Source organism: Parasteatoda tepidariorum, chromosome 8, assembly GCF_982258835.1.
Source record: "Parasteatoda tepidariorum strain Cologne lab strain chromosome 8, Ptep-v5.0, whole genome shotgun sequence".
Taxonomy (NCBI): Eukaryota; Metazoa; Arthropoda; class Arachnida; order Araneae; family Theridiidae; genus Parasteatoda; species Parasteatoda tepidariorum.
The window spans coordinates 86,257,602-86,270,650 of record NC_141762.1 but is presented as its reverse complement, the minus strand read 5'-3'; the positions used below and the strand labels follow the sequence as shown (position 1 = coordinate 86,270,650).

General features: G+C 27.8%; 1 protein-coding gene and 1 long non-coding RNA gene across 3 annotated transcripts in view; one reads left to right on the top strand and one right to left on the bottom strand.

The window, feature by feature from the left end:
• The window catches only part of LOC147806489 (uncharacterized), a 47,971-nt gene extending 35,038 nt beyond the window's left edge, over positions 1–12,933 (bottom strand). Inside the window, exon 1 of the long non-coding RNA XR_015435921.1 lies at positions 12,276–12,933. This is a non-coding gene — a long non-coding RNA (uncharacterized LOC147806489). The remainder of the gene's footprint in view (positions 1–12,275) is intronic.
• Positions 1–13,049, top strand: part of LOC107456960 (suppressor of cytokine signaling 2) — a 44,936-nt gene that overhangs the window by 27,619 nt on the left and 4,268 nt on the right. The window contains exon 1 of one of the 2 annotated variants that reach the window (XM_016074962.4): positions 49–188. The exons of the other annotated variant lie outside the window; for it this stretch is intronic. The gene's annotated coding sequence lies outside the window, so the exon portion shown is untranslated. Of the gene's footprint in view, positions 1–48; positions 189–13,049 lie in introns of those variants that run through there. 2 annotated transcript variants of the gene reach the window in all.

The following is a 13,049-nucleotide window of genomic DNA, read 5'->3' as shown; positions in this document are numbered from 1 at the left end:
AAAGTGAGGTAATTTCCGAAAATTGAACAAAAAGAACCCCCATCTCCCTTGCCTAGACTGGTTCTCATTCCCAAGGGGGTCACGTGGGTATGTCCGCAGTCAGCTGTGAGCATGACGAGTCGGGTTTACTATATTCTCATTCCGTTTCCCCACGTGTCTGCAGACGATACCTCTCTCTCGAACGCATGGTAAGTTTTAGAACTTGAATTTATGTTCCAAAATTGAAAATTAATGTTGTATTGCAATTATTTTATTTATCATAAAATTAAGTATTGAGTACTATTGATATTATCTTATATTTTAATCGAAATAATATTCGTTTACGGTACCTTTAGCTTCTATTTTTTAATATTTATTTCTATATCTGTCCGAAACTTTTTATTTTGGCTATTATGCTAATTGCAAAGAGTAATCATGAATTTTCAATCAATCTTGCAATACCGCTAACATCGTCTGCTAGGGTCTAAGGATCTATAAATTATTAACTTGTGTAATTATTGCCCACGTGTTCTTGATTTATGTTCACATAGTGTCAATTAATGTTCCATTCTTTTGTTCTTTATTTCTTTTATCTTAAATTATCTGTTTTCAGCTATATTTATTTTATATCATTAAATTTGAATAGAATGAATCTATCTTATAATCATTCTTTTTGTATCGTTTGCTATGTTACCAACAGCTTCGTTGCAATAAATTATTAAGTTACTTATTATGCTTTTTAATGTCACATATTTGTTTTGTACTTTACCTTTCAATTTCTCAATTTTTTTATTTCTTTGATGTTGTTACTAAGTACAAGACTGAGCTTGGGTTTTCAGTCGAACTTACCTCTGATACCGGTACATAATCTCACTCCAATGTATGAGGAATGTTTTGTTTATCAAGATCACTTCGCTTTTATCGCATTTTATAGTGATTGTCGTACCAATAAAACAAATTTATGTGTCATCGCACTGTTTTGATGTGTAAAGTTAAATGTTTTCTTTATCGTATAATTGCTCACGTGCTCTTAATTTATTTTAACATCTTGTTAATGTTAAACTTTTCTTGCTTTGAATTATATGCAATATTGATTTTATTAAATATGTTATTAATTAATATAATATTAGTATCTTCTCTCACGGTACCTGTAACAGTCGCCGTAGATTGTTTTAAAATTTTTACTTATTAAATTTTATAGTGAATTGCGAATTTAAAGTATTTTTATTTAAATTCTTCATTTTTTTTCTTCTCTTTTCAATATGGATTTTTGGATTATCTTTCTAATCTCACTGATTTGTTTACGCTACTTTGATATTTTAAAGCTATTTGTTTTCTTTATGCCTAATTGCCCTCGTGTTTTTAATCTATGTTTTTATTCTGAATTTTTCTACTATACAATTCTGTTAAAGATTAATTAAATTAGTATTTATTTGTTTTATTGCGGTATTTGCTTTGCGTTACGCATTGAAAAATTATAAATCTATATAAATAAACAGAATGTTTGCATCTATGTGCGTGTTTGATCGCAATTTTGAACCTATCTGCACCAAACTTGGTGTAAATACATTCGACGTCACGGTAGCTTAGTTTTAATTTTCTATTAATTATATTGGAAGATTATATAAGATTTTTAAAAAAAAGAAAGAAATATAGCAATTTCTATAGATTCAAAATATTTACCAATATTCAAGTGTTAAAATGAATTTAAACAACATTCTATACTCAAACCCAGGGTTGGGGTTTTGGACGTCCTAAACTGTCTCAAATAGTTCTAAACTGATTAAAACGGTCTTAATGTGTCCAAAGGTAAAAATTCTATACGTGTAACCACATAATTTAATATAAATATTTGATACTTTTTATACAATTTGCTTAAACTTATTGAAAGAAAATAATATAACAGGAAAAGATTTTTAACTTTCGACTATCCACAATTCATTGAGCAACAAAAGTGAATACCTTATCCTTTAAATATGATGTATATGCTTTTAATACTGATAAATTATGTTTTTGCACAAGGATAAAGAATGCAATATTAAAAATAATAATAATTTTTTTTAATACAACAAAAAATTGTCTTCATTTTGTTTCTTGTTCAAAAATTAACATTTTATTTTTCACAATGCTTTTTTTAAACTATGACATAATTTGAGCAGAAGGGTTTTAGACAGTTTAAGACAAAGGGGTTTTGAACAAGACCGATTAAACCCTGGTTTAAACCGTGGATTACTCCATTCTGTCCTAAACTTTGTCAACTCTGCTCAAACCAATTACCAAGTTTAAATTTAATAGTTTTATTAGACTTCGAAAAATCTTGTGCGCACGATGAAAAATTTTAATTTGAGGATAATGGATTTAAGGACAAATCTTTGAATAAATAACTTTTAAAAAAAACTTGAGTTTGCGTATGGTTCCAATATAGAAAATGAGTGTGTTATTTTCTGCTGTAAGTGAGTGGGTTTAATTATTTATGTTGAAACATTGAAAGATTTTTCGTATCATCTTATACTTGTCTATTTTTTCAGAATTAAACATGCTGTAACAAATTTTTTTTCCTTCAAAAAATTTAACATTTTGTTATGAAAAACTCTAGACTCCTTAATTATTGTCTTACTGTCACTATCTATAATTTATAGATTAATCTCGTATCCTGTTGTAGTATCTTGATTTCGTGTTGTATTTGTTTATAGAATCCATTTATTGAAAATGACAATTTTTAATTTAATATGTAAGCATGACTAAATAATTGACCAAAGGAAAATAAGTAAATATAATACTAGACAATATATTAGTTTTTATTTTGAGAATGACTAACACTAATCGATATTTAAAATTTATTTTTCTTGCTAGGGGCTGTTCATATATGTAACGTAAGCATTAAACAGTAATTGAGATAGGATTGTTTTTTGCTGATAAAGGGGGTGGAGTGTGAGACATTAATATAAAAGGAAAAGAAACACAATATAATTTCAAAATATATGGAAAATTTTTAAACTTGAAATAAAAGTTGAAAAAAAAAATATTCTAGGAAAGTTTCAAACACAGAACAAAACAAAAAAAAAAAGATTCCCAAGGAGTATTTTCAAAATTTTATAAAATTAAGTGAAACACATTTTTTTTTTATGAAAATTTATATTATTTATTTTAATTTAATTTTACAATTAGAGTACTGCACTAAAAACCCAAGTTAAATAAAAGAACAAAAGGAATAGCGACTCATAGTAAACACGAGAAGGAGTTCGGGATTTGTTTATTTTTGTAGATAAGGTGGAGTCCCAAATTACGAAATATATGGTTACGTAATGTTTGTACAACCCCCTGTTGGTAGTTTAATGAGTAAAATATTTTTGAAACATGTTTAAAAAAGAGAATATGCGCTTTCTGGATATTTCTTATTTCATAATTATTTTTTATCATCTTTATTGTTACATCTACTACCAATAATTCATATTTATTTAAATCTTGTGAATTTAATTAGTGTGCTTTTGATTTTCCCCGAAATGCTAAACCTAATGGAAGATAAAAATACCCATTCCATTAAAGTTACAAGAATACCTATTTATTCCCGCTAAGAATGTATCCGAATGGTTAAATAACGAATAGAGATTTCTGCGAAAACTCAACAACCTGACCCTTTACGAACACCGAGTTTCCAGAACTCGCCCAACACAGAGAGAACATCCTAGGGCGTTATAGAAATATCGGAATTCTATCAGCACGATTCTCAGAAAGTATTAAAAACCAACTCTCTAATGCTACAGCACTCTTGCGCGTCGACCAGGGAAAAAAAAGCCAGGCAGAGTAAATATTTTTTTTCCACTCCATTCTATTTTTTGTTGCCTTTCATTGACCGTTTCTGGTAATTCTTCAATTCAGTAGCTTTTGGCGTATTTATATCACTCTTGGCGCCGTGTCGTGTTATTGATTTTATATTTTGGATTCAGTGAACCCCAATAATGTATATTTTTATATAACCGCTTTACATCATTTATTTTCTAAGTAAATTTATCACACATTACTTAATCACCAGGGGTATTATCTTTTTTTATCTGCTTTAAAAATAAAGAAGTTCTTAGAAATTTTAGTGCGAAGGAGAACAAGACGTGTAAGTACAACTTGTTTTTGGCACATGTCAAAAACAAACTATCTTTGAAGTACTTAAGGGAATGGATTTTTGGGTAAAACTCTTACTTTTTACCAGTCAAGATCTGATGATGCAAGATATACTACGCGGAGATATTCTGTTTAATTGGTTAATAATGATATTCGTGATGTTGACTGGGAAATTACTGTAAAAACAATTCGAGTTTTGAAAATTAAGTTTTTCTATTTTGTTACATTTCTCTAGTGCCTTTTATATTTGTCTACAATAAAGTAAGAAGAAAAATTAGTCTTGATCAAAATTTAATTTTCATTTTAAAAGTATTGAAATGTTTATTGCAACCCTTGCTTTTGATCAGAATCCAAATTTTTTCTTTGACTCTTTGTGAGCAAAACCAACTAAAATAGGCTCAGTAGTCCTGCATAAAGTATGTCCAGAGTTAGACCTACAGGTTTCATTCCCATCAGGCTAACCCAACGGTTACATGTAGTTTTCATCCTCGCATCGTGTTTGACACCCCCCTTCCAATCGCGGAAAGGGAGTGGCTGGGTAGGGCATAGGGGTTAGTGTATGTTTGTAGTCATTGTCATGCCAAGGACTAGATACAAATTTCGCCAATGTGGGGAATCGCAACATAACGTAAAAATATACCCCTCTTCTCCTGAAAGAGTTGACTGCGCGTGCTCGAGAAATCGAAACTGCGAAACAATGGGAAATCGCACTCCTAGCTAGTAATATCGATATCATAAGTAGAAATCGATGTTTATAAATACTCATTCCACAAACGTACGAATTCTCAGCAGATTATTTAGCAAAACTATTAATCTAAAGAAAAGGTGTAGATCCCTTTCTTTCTCACATAATCGCAAAACTTATCCACTATAGCCCTTTATTTTTCTTGGCTAAATATATGACATTATATATTTCTTGCCAACATCAAGAGGGGGTAAAAACCTCATATTAGATTATGAAATATTTTGTCCAAAAATGGAAAAGACCAATTAAGCTATTGGAGATGCCGGAGAGTGTAACGTTAGAAAATGATGTTTTAAAAACGCGTGTCGGGCAACACAATCACGAGTCCACTGAGGGGCTTTAAATTGCCTTCAAATTGCCAAGAAGGCATTTGAAGAAAACTTAAAAAAGAGAGTTGTGGCAGAAGGGACAACGCCTGTCCCAAAAATGTATAAATGAGTATCAACTTAATTTATATATATAAATTAATTTGAAACTTTTTAACTCTGGACCGAATTAAAAATAATAATAGGTCACCTATGATCCCATTTCTAATAACGATCAATTATCTTAACTAATTAACCCATAAGGCGTCAGAACTTCCGCTGTTGGAACAAATATTTTATTTCCCCCGTGTCCCTGTTATAGATTTATTTAATTTCTAGAGTTGTAACGCTAAATATAAGCTATAATGACTTCAAATTAATTTTTTATGAGAATGAACCCTAGAAGTTCAATTATTTGTATTCGATTTTTATAATAAAAATAAGAAATATGAAAATATGGTTTTTTTTCCATCGCTTTTTTTAACTCAATGCTAAAAACATTAATTGCAGAAAATGCTTGGTAGAAAGCTTTCCATAATACCAGCTAATTCAAAAAAATTATTACAAGCACTTGATAATGACTCCCAGTTTGTCCATCCCGAAATGGGAGCTTTGGTTGGAAGTGTGGAATTATCTATAGAAGTAAAGCAATTTGTTTCATACAAAATATTTTTTCCTGCTTTATATGTTCATTATTAAATGCAATAATTCTAAGAAATTACGAAGAAATATTCTCAATCGACACACCCAATGGATTTAGTCTTAAAATTAAATTAAATCATACTTTTTCATGAATGGCTTAGTACTTATTGCATTAAATTTAGTATATATTTGAGCAACTCGATATTAATAATTTGGAAAATTTATTCTCTTTTAATAGCTTTTAAGAGGAACATTGTACTTAAAAAATTCTACAACTAAGGAATCTTACTTATTAAAAAATTTCTAGAAATCATAAGAAAACTTCATTTTCGAAAAAAATTATGGCACAACATTTTTTAGGACATCAAAACTTGGTCAATTTCTCCCAAAGAATGTTATTTTCTGTAACTAAAACATAGCATATAAACTTTTTTTTTTAACGAAGGTTTGGATTAATATTCATTTTGAAGTTGGAGAAATTTATTAATTTATTTAATTGTCATTGATGAAATCATTTGAAGCATTCAGTCAATTAAAATTTTTTTTACATCAGTTACTTTAATAGATAATTAACTTCGCTTTTTTGATATATTTTGCAGAGATATGGGAATTATTTTAAATATTCAAGCAAATATTAAAACCATTTTAAAAAATTTAAATAGTCATTGAAAAATTTTTTGAATAATCAAGATCTCTTTAATATTAAAATTTTTTAGCAAGGGATTCAGTGGTATATTGATCGAATTCTATATATTAGCAATCAGCCTTGTATTACAGACAAAGTTCTTCCAATTTTACAGTCATATGGGAATAATTTTAAATATTTAAGCAAATATTGAGACAAATTTAAGCAGCTATTAAATTATTATTAATTTATTTCTCTTTTTTTTTTTTTTTTTTTAACAGTTAAGATTTCTTCAATATTATAATTTTTAACAAGGGTTTCAGTGGTAAAATTTTTAAATTATTTTAATCTGAATTTATCTGAATCTTAAATTATCTTAAACTATTTAAATCTGAACCTAAATGAAATATAATTACTTGATTTAAATCAAATCGATTGAATTCTATATATATATTAACAATCAAACTTGTATTACAGACTAAGACTGAAACATATAAAAAAAAATTTCTTTTTAAAGAGGTCTGTCTAATATGGCTTTATCTAAGCTAATTCTTACTCGTACCTTAATCTTAACTTCATTTTTTTCAGCTTTAACTCATTATCCAAATACTTATTATACATCCTTATTTATACTATATATTAATATTACATGTTAATAAAGGCTTGCCTGCTTGTCATAATTTTTTGATCTAAGAATATTTTATTTCGAATTTCAATTGGGAAAAAAATTTTTGAGTTGGAATTTTCAAGATTTCAAAATTTTAGCAAAGCACTTGTATATTTAAAAGTGCATGATAAAAGCGTATGAAGTGCATGGGTCAAATATTAATTTTACTTTATGCTGTATTATTTTAGATTAATTCTTATTCATTGACTAACATTTTGTGAGAATCAAAATATGTCGTAATATGTCAATTAATTCTTAATAAACTTCGCAATTTCTAATAAAATTAGTAGGTGCAACTTTCATAATTTCACTTCATGAGTAGTAAAATTTTTTTAGTTTAGAAAAAGGAAGATTGGCGAAATAAATATGTAAATAGATTTTTATTTTTTTTTGAGCAGTTTTTTAAATAGTTTTTTCTTTCAGTATATTAATAAATAGTATTTTTTAGATGTCAAATTCGACTAATTAGGGGATCAATTATAAAAAAAAATGTCAAAATGAAGAAATAATATTTATTTTTATTTACTACTAAAAATCCATTCGTTTATAGTTAAGAAAAAAGGATTAAGTGATTATTAAATAAGATTAAAAATTTAGAATATAATATTAAATTGTTCGATATTTTTTTTAAAGTAATATTTAATTTAACCGAACTAGAATTTTAACTGAAATAACTTAAATATTTTCACATTTCAAAGTATCTGTAAAATACACTTTACAAAAATTACATATTACTTAATTGAGATTTCAGTGTTTCAATTTTTTCTTATTTTCCTTGAGCAATTTTCATAATTATGCTTCATATTATTAAGTGAAAGTTTTATTTAAATATTTCAACAAAAAAAGAAAGTAAAATAAGTAAAAAAAAGAGTGTAAAATAAGTAAAATTTTCATTATTTCTTTCAAATCTATGAAAAATTGCTAACTGTCAACCATCAACTTCGAGATAAACTTTGTAAAAATAATTAAATATTAATTTCGACTATTTTATTTCTATGCATGCATTTCATTTATACATTTTTCAATGCAAATAGTTTTTTGGATAATTTCAACCGAATAAGAATAAATTTTATAATGCAATCCATTTAAGAGGAGCTTGCATTTGAAAAATCTTTCATTCTAAGGTATTTCAATTTTAAACTTTTTATATGTTTAGTCCCACTTCAACTCTGTATCCTTGTCATTTTGAACTCAATCCAGAAGAAATGGGAACTCCTGAACCAAGTGTTGGGAGAAATGTGTCTTCGTGGAGGACTTTTTGATGGAACTAACCCGTATTTGTGTTACATGGAGAGGAAAACCACAAAAACATATCATGGTTAGCCTGACGGCAAAGGGACACTAACCCTTGATCCGTCTACCGCTTAGGATATTTATTCCGCTGAGGATATTGCACAGTGGTTGGTGCAAACCGGATGCGGAATCCATATCAACCAGCCATCCCTGGGATTTGAAACCTGTTCATCTAATTTGAAGGCGAACGCTCTTTTCACGAGCCATCATGGCTCTTATCATAAGATTGAAATATTCAGTTTAGTGAAGTTCAATTTAATTTTCATTAATTTGCAGTTCAGTTAAGTTTGCGACCATGTTAGTAAGAAAGTTTTCATTGTGGTTTCTAAGATGTTATGCAGACGACTTCTTTCTCCTATTTCTATGTGAGAAAGTAGAGAAAGATTTTTTTAATTTTTTTTGGGGGGTAAATTTATAAGTTTTTTTTCCCTCTTTTTTTACAGAGTAAAAGCATTTTAAAAGTGAAGAGCATTTTTCTAATTTTAGGTTTAAGCATTAAAACTAGGTTTGAAAAAGTTACTTTTTAAAAACTTACTAAAACAAGTCACGCAATCATAACTATTATACGATACTAACTTAATTTGAAAAATATTTTCAATTTTAACCATGTTTCTATAACCCTTAGATCAAGAGGTATTCACGGCACAGTTTTTGACATACCATGTGTAGAAAACTCGAAGTCTAATTTGATTAAAAGTTTAAATATTTAACCACAATTTTTTTTAAATTTATTAACTTAATTTAGCTATGTTTCGATATAAAAAAAGATATTAGTTTTTAAAAATATTAAGATATATATATTAATATTTCAAAAATATTAATATAAAATATTAATTAATATTAGAAGAGGTAATCTATAATAAATGTTTGAATAAAATTTACTTGAAAAATCGCTAACAGGAAGAGTAAAATAAGATTTGAAAAATAAAATTTTTTACTGATAAATGTACCATGTAATTATAATTTCCAAGCAAGTAATAGTTTTAAAAAATAAATTATATTTTAAAATAAAAAAATTCTTTTAAGAAAAATTTAAATATAGAAAATAATGTTTTTAAATAGAAATAACGTTTTTAAAAAACAATTAAATATTTTTAAAACAAAGAATGTTTTTTAAAAATAAATAATATTCAACAAAATAAGAATTTTTTTATAAATAATAATAAAAATTTGATCTTCTTTAAATAAAAAAGAAATATTTAAAAAAATTATAATAATAATTTCCTTCAACCAATAATAAAATAAATAATAGTTTTAAAAAATTTAGATTTTTGAAAATAAGAATTTTCTGAAACTTAAAAATAATGTTATTAAAATTAAAAATTCCATCAATAAGAATGCTTATGTTATTAAAAACAAGAAATTCCTATTAAAAAACGAACTTTTATTTTTAAAGAGTATTATTTTTAAAAATAAAATTTAAAGAAGCATGTCTCTAACTTCTTGATTGTTGAAAGCATAATACTGTTAGTTCCCCTTTCAGTCTCAAACAAAGTACATGATCTTGTAATCTTCCCCCCCCCCCCCCCCCCCAAGAAATTACTGAAAAGGTTACAAGCGCACCTCCCAAATGTGAGGAAGAGCGCCACGCTATTCCTCGCTATATATTTTACTCTATAAGCTTCATCGACAATAAACATTTGGTGTAAAAGAGGCGATAATCGCGCCAAGCTAGTTTACGAGCTAAGCAGTAGAATCATAAGAGGGTTTGAGTCGATGGGGAGGGAAAATGAAAACCTGGACCCGAGGATGAAACAACTACGACACCAACCCAACACCTCCCAGAAGAAAGAAGGCCTCAGATCAATCTAGCAGTCCGACGTAACGGACATAAACTGCGCGGTGGATGAATTATAAGAAAGTTGTCACTACTTTCGGGCTACTAGGCTGCGCGGAAGTGGTAAATGCGAAAGATGTCATTACGTTTGGACTACTAAATGATCATATTTCTGGTTTATGGTAACCCGTGCTGATTCTAGAAAGTATTGGCTAACCGGGATAAGATTTAAAACTATAATCGTTCTGACAATAAAACTGCCGCAATAGCATTCGAAACATGTAAAATACAAAGCTCTAACACTATCAGAATTTGAGTATTGAAGCGCCCAGGCTTTATTACTATTTTAACAAAATAATACCAATACATTTCTAGAATCGACATTTTTTGACAGGTAGTTTAGTATTATACATTTGACCGTTTTTAAATTTTTGAAAAGCATCTTTCTTCTTATTGAAACTATATCAATAACAATAATATCGATAATATTACATTAATATTATTTAAATCTATTTTTTTCCATTTTAAATATAGGAGTTAGTTTTGATAAGTCCAAAAATAAATAATTGAACGGTATTATACAATCCATCCAAAAAAATATTAATGTCCCAATTTTATTGCTTTATACATTTTAAATAGTATAATTAAATACATAATATGGCGAGTTCTACTCAAATTATGCATTTTATTCAAGAACCTTTTTTTGAAATTTGATAGATCTTTTCAACCTGATCGTAGTCGAATTCCTGGTAGAAAAAGAAAGGCACTTTTTATATTGCCGAAGAAGAATAAAGGGTGGTCGTATTCACCTATCACAAAATAACCGCCAGCATTGTTCATATGTTTGAATCATTTGGGGGATACTAAGAAAAACTACGAACGATGCTTTCGTAAAAGTTGAGTTAGCAGACTGGAAATCCATAAATCTAATCCGTGCCACTGACACATAAAACTCCTTGGATGAAGACTATCTGGTCTTGCATCTTACTTCTCTTTTTTCTAAAATCCATATTATTTGGCTTGACGTAAATGATTGAAATAGTGTATCATTCATTCTCTCGTCTTTGTCGCCGGGGTAAGTAATTTAATTTATTTGCAAACAGGCTCTAAAAATTAAAAATAAAATGATCAATAAATAGAGAACTGTGTCATAATTAACGTGTCGTACTTTTTATAGCTCAGATCAATGGTTGAGAACGGTCTATTATTTTACGTCTTGTTAAAATCATCACAATTTATTTGAATTTTAATGACTAATTTATAAAAATAACATGAAATAGGAAAAAATTTAAAAAATATGTCCAAAAAATAAGTTGATCACCAAAACATCTCATGTGATCAACTTACGCAGATTTAATTTTCATTAATTATTAAATAAATAAATTTTTAAAAAAAAAACAGCTTTCATATGAACAGAACTGATATCCTTATTCTGTCGGAGACCCTTAATTTATTTATAATAAATACCAAAATCCCTAGTACTCTAAGAATAATTTGTACTTATTTCATGTCGAATTTTAAATATACCTTATCTTAATCAAGGTAATGAAATGGCACCAAGTGTAATAAAAAATTCATTATCGAGCAAAACTTTTAATAATATTTATTTTGATTATTTTTTTTCCAGAGCATAAGTATCTTTTAAACAGCCAATTTTTTTTATTAATGTAATCGAAAAATAACTATCTGTAACATGATACAGTAGTTTTGCAATTTCATTGAAATAAAAAGTTAACCGTTACGTTAATTGAGAAAGAGAGAAATAATAGAAATATTTGCATTCGTTGTTTAATATCAATTAATTTTTTTCAAATTTAATAAAAATTAATTGATTTGTTTCTCTAGAGAAAAGTAATACAAATAATTAAATGCGAATATAAATTTAAGAAACAAATGGAAATTAAAACATTAAGAAGCATGTAATTAATGTACGTAACAAACTTGGATAGAAATTTATGTTTTAGTATTGGCTGATGATATTTGCTAACGCTATGAACGCTAAAATAGAAATTCAAAAAACTGATGCATCAAAATTTATTTTTGAATATTTTTTTCTAGTATGTAACTTACCATATAAAAATGCGAAATTTATAAAAATTTCAATTTAGAGTTTTTTGGTCACTTACATTGATTTTTCAATTGCACAACAGTGTGGCTTTTCTCCCTATTTTGCGCCATTTTCAGAATTAGCATAGAGGGCGCTGGCTAAGGCATAGCTTGAGCTCAGTTATGAATAACTGTTTCGAACTTACAACAGTTATGTAAATATGTTGCACATTATTCGCAAAAAATCTTTCTTTCCTATGTCGACAGAGCTTTCGAAAAACTGTTCGAAGAATCGATTGAAATTTGACCACTGAAGTACGAAAATAAAATTCTTGCAGACTCGGTATTAGAAGTTAATAGTTTTAAATCACAGTAAAAACACACTTTATTACAGGAAAATATTTGATTATGACTTTTCAAAATCGTTTTCTTATTTTCAATTTTAAACATTTGTTGTTGAATCTAATCCAAATCACAGGAATAGACGGTATATTCAAAAGCTTTTTTTTTCTTCAGTTCTTATAAAAAATGTACAAAAATACAAAGTCAAGCAGTCAACGTCATGTTAGCGTTATTCCAATTCGAGAGAATACCACTAGAGAACTATTTTTTGCATGTGATCGCTTTAGCAAACATGACGGAATTATTCACACTAAAAACATTCTAATGCAATCGTTTTCTGTACGCCACTCGAAAATATTGTGTCACTTATTCAAAACCGCAAAACAGAATTGAGCCTGTCCCATTTCTCGTTATTGATATTTATTACTCTGGAAAAAAAACGTCTGAGATAAAAACGCCATTGTTATCATATACTGATAGGGATAACATTTAGTTATTTCCCGAATTTCTCC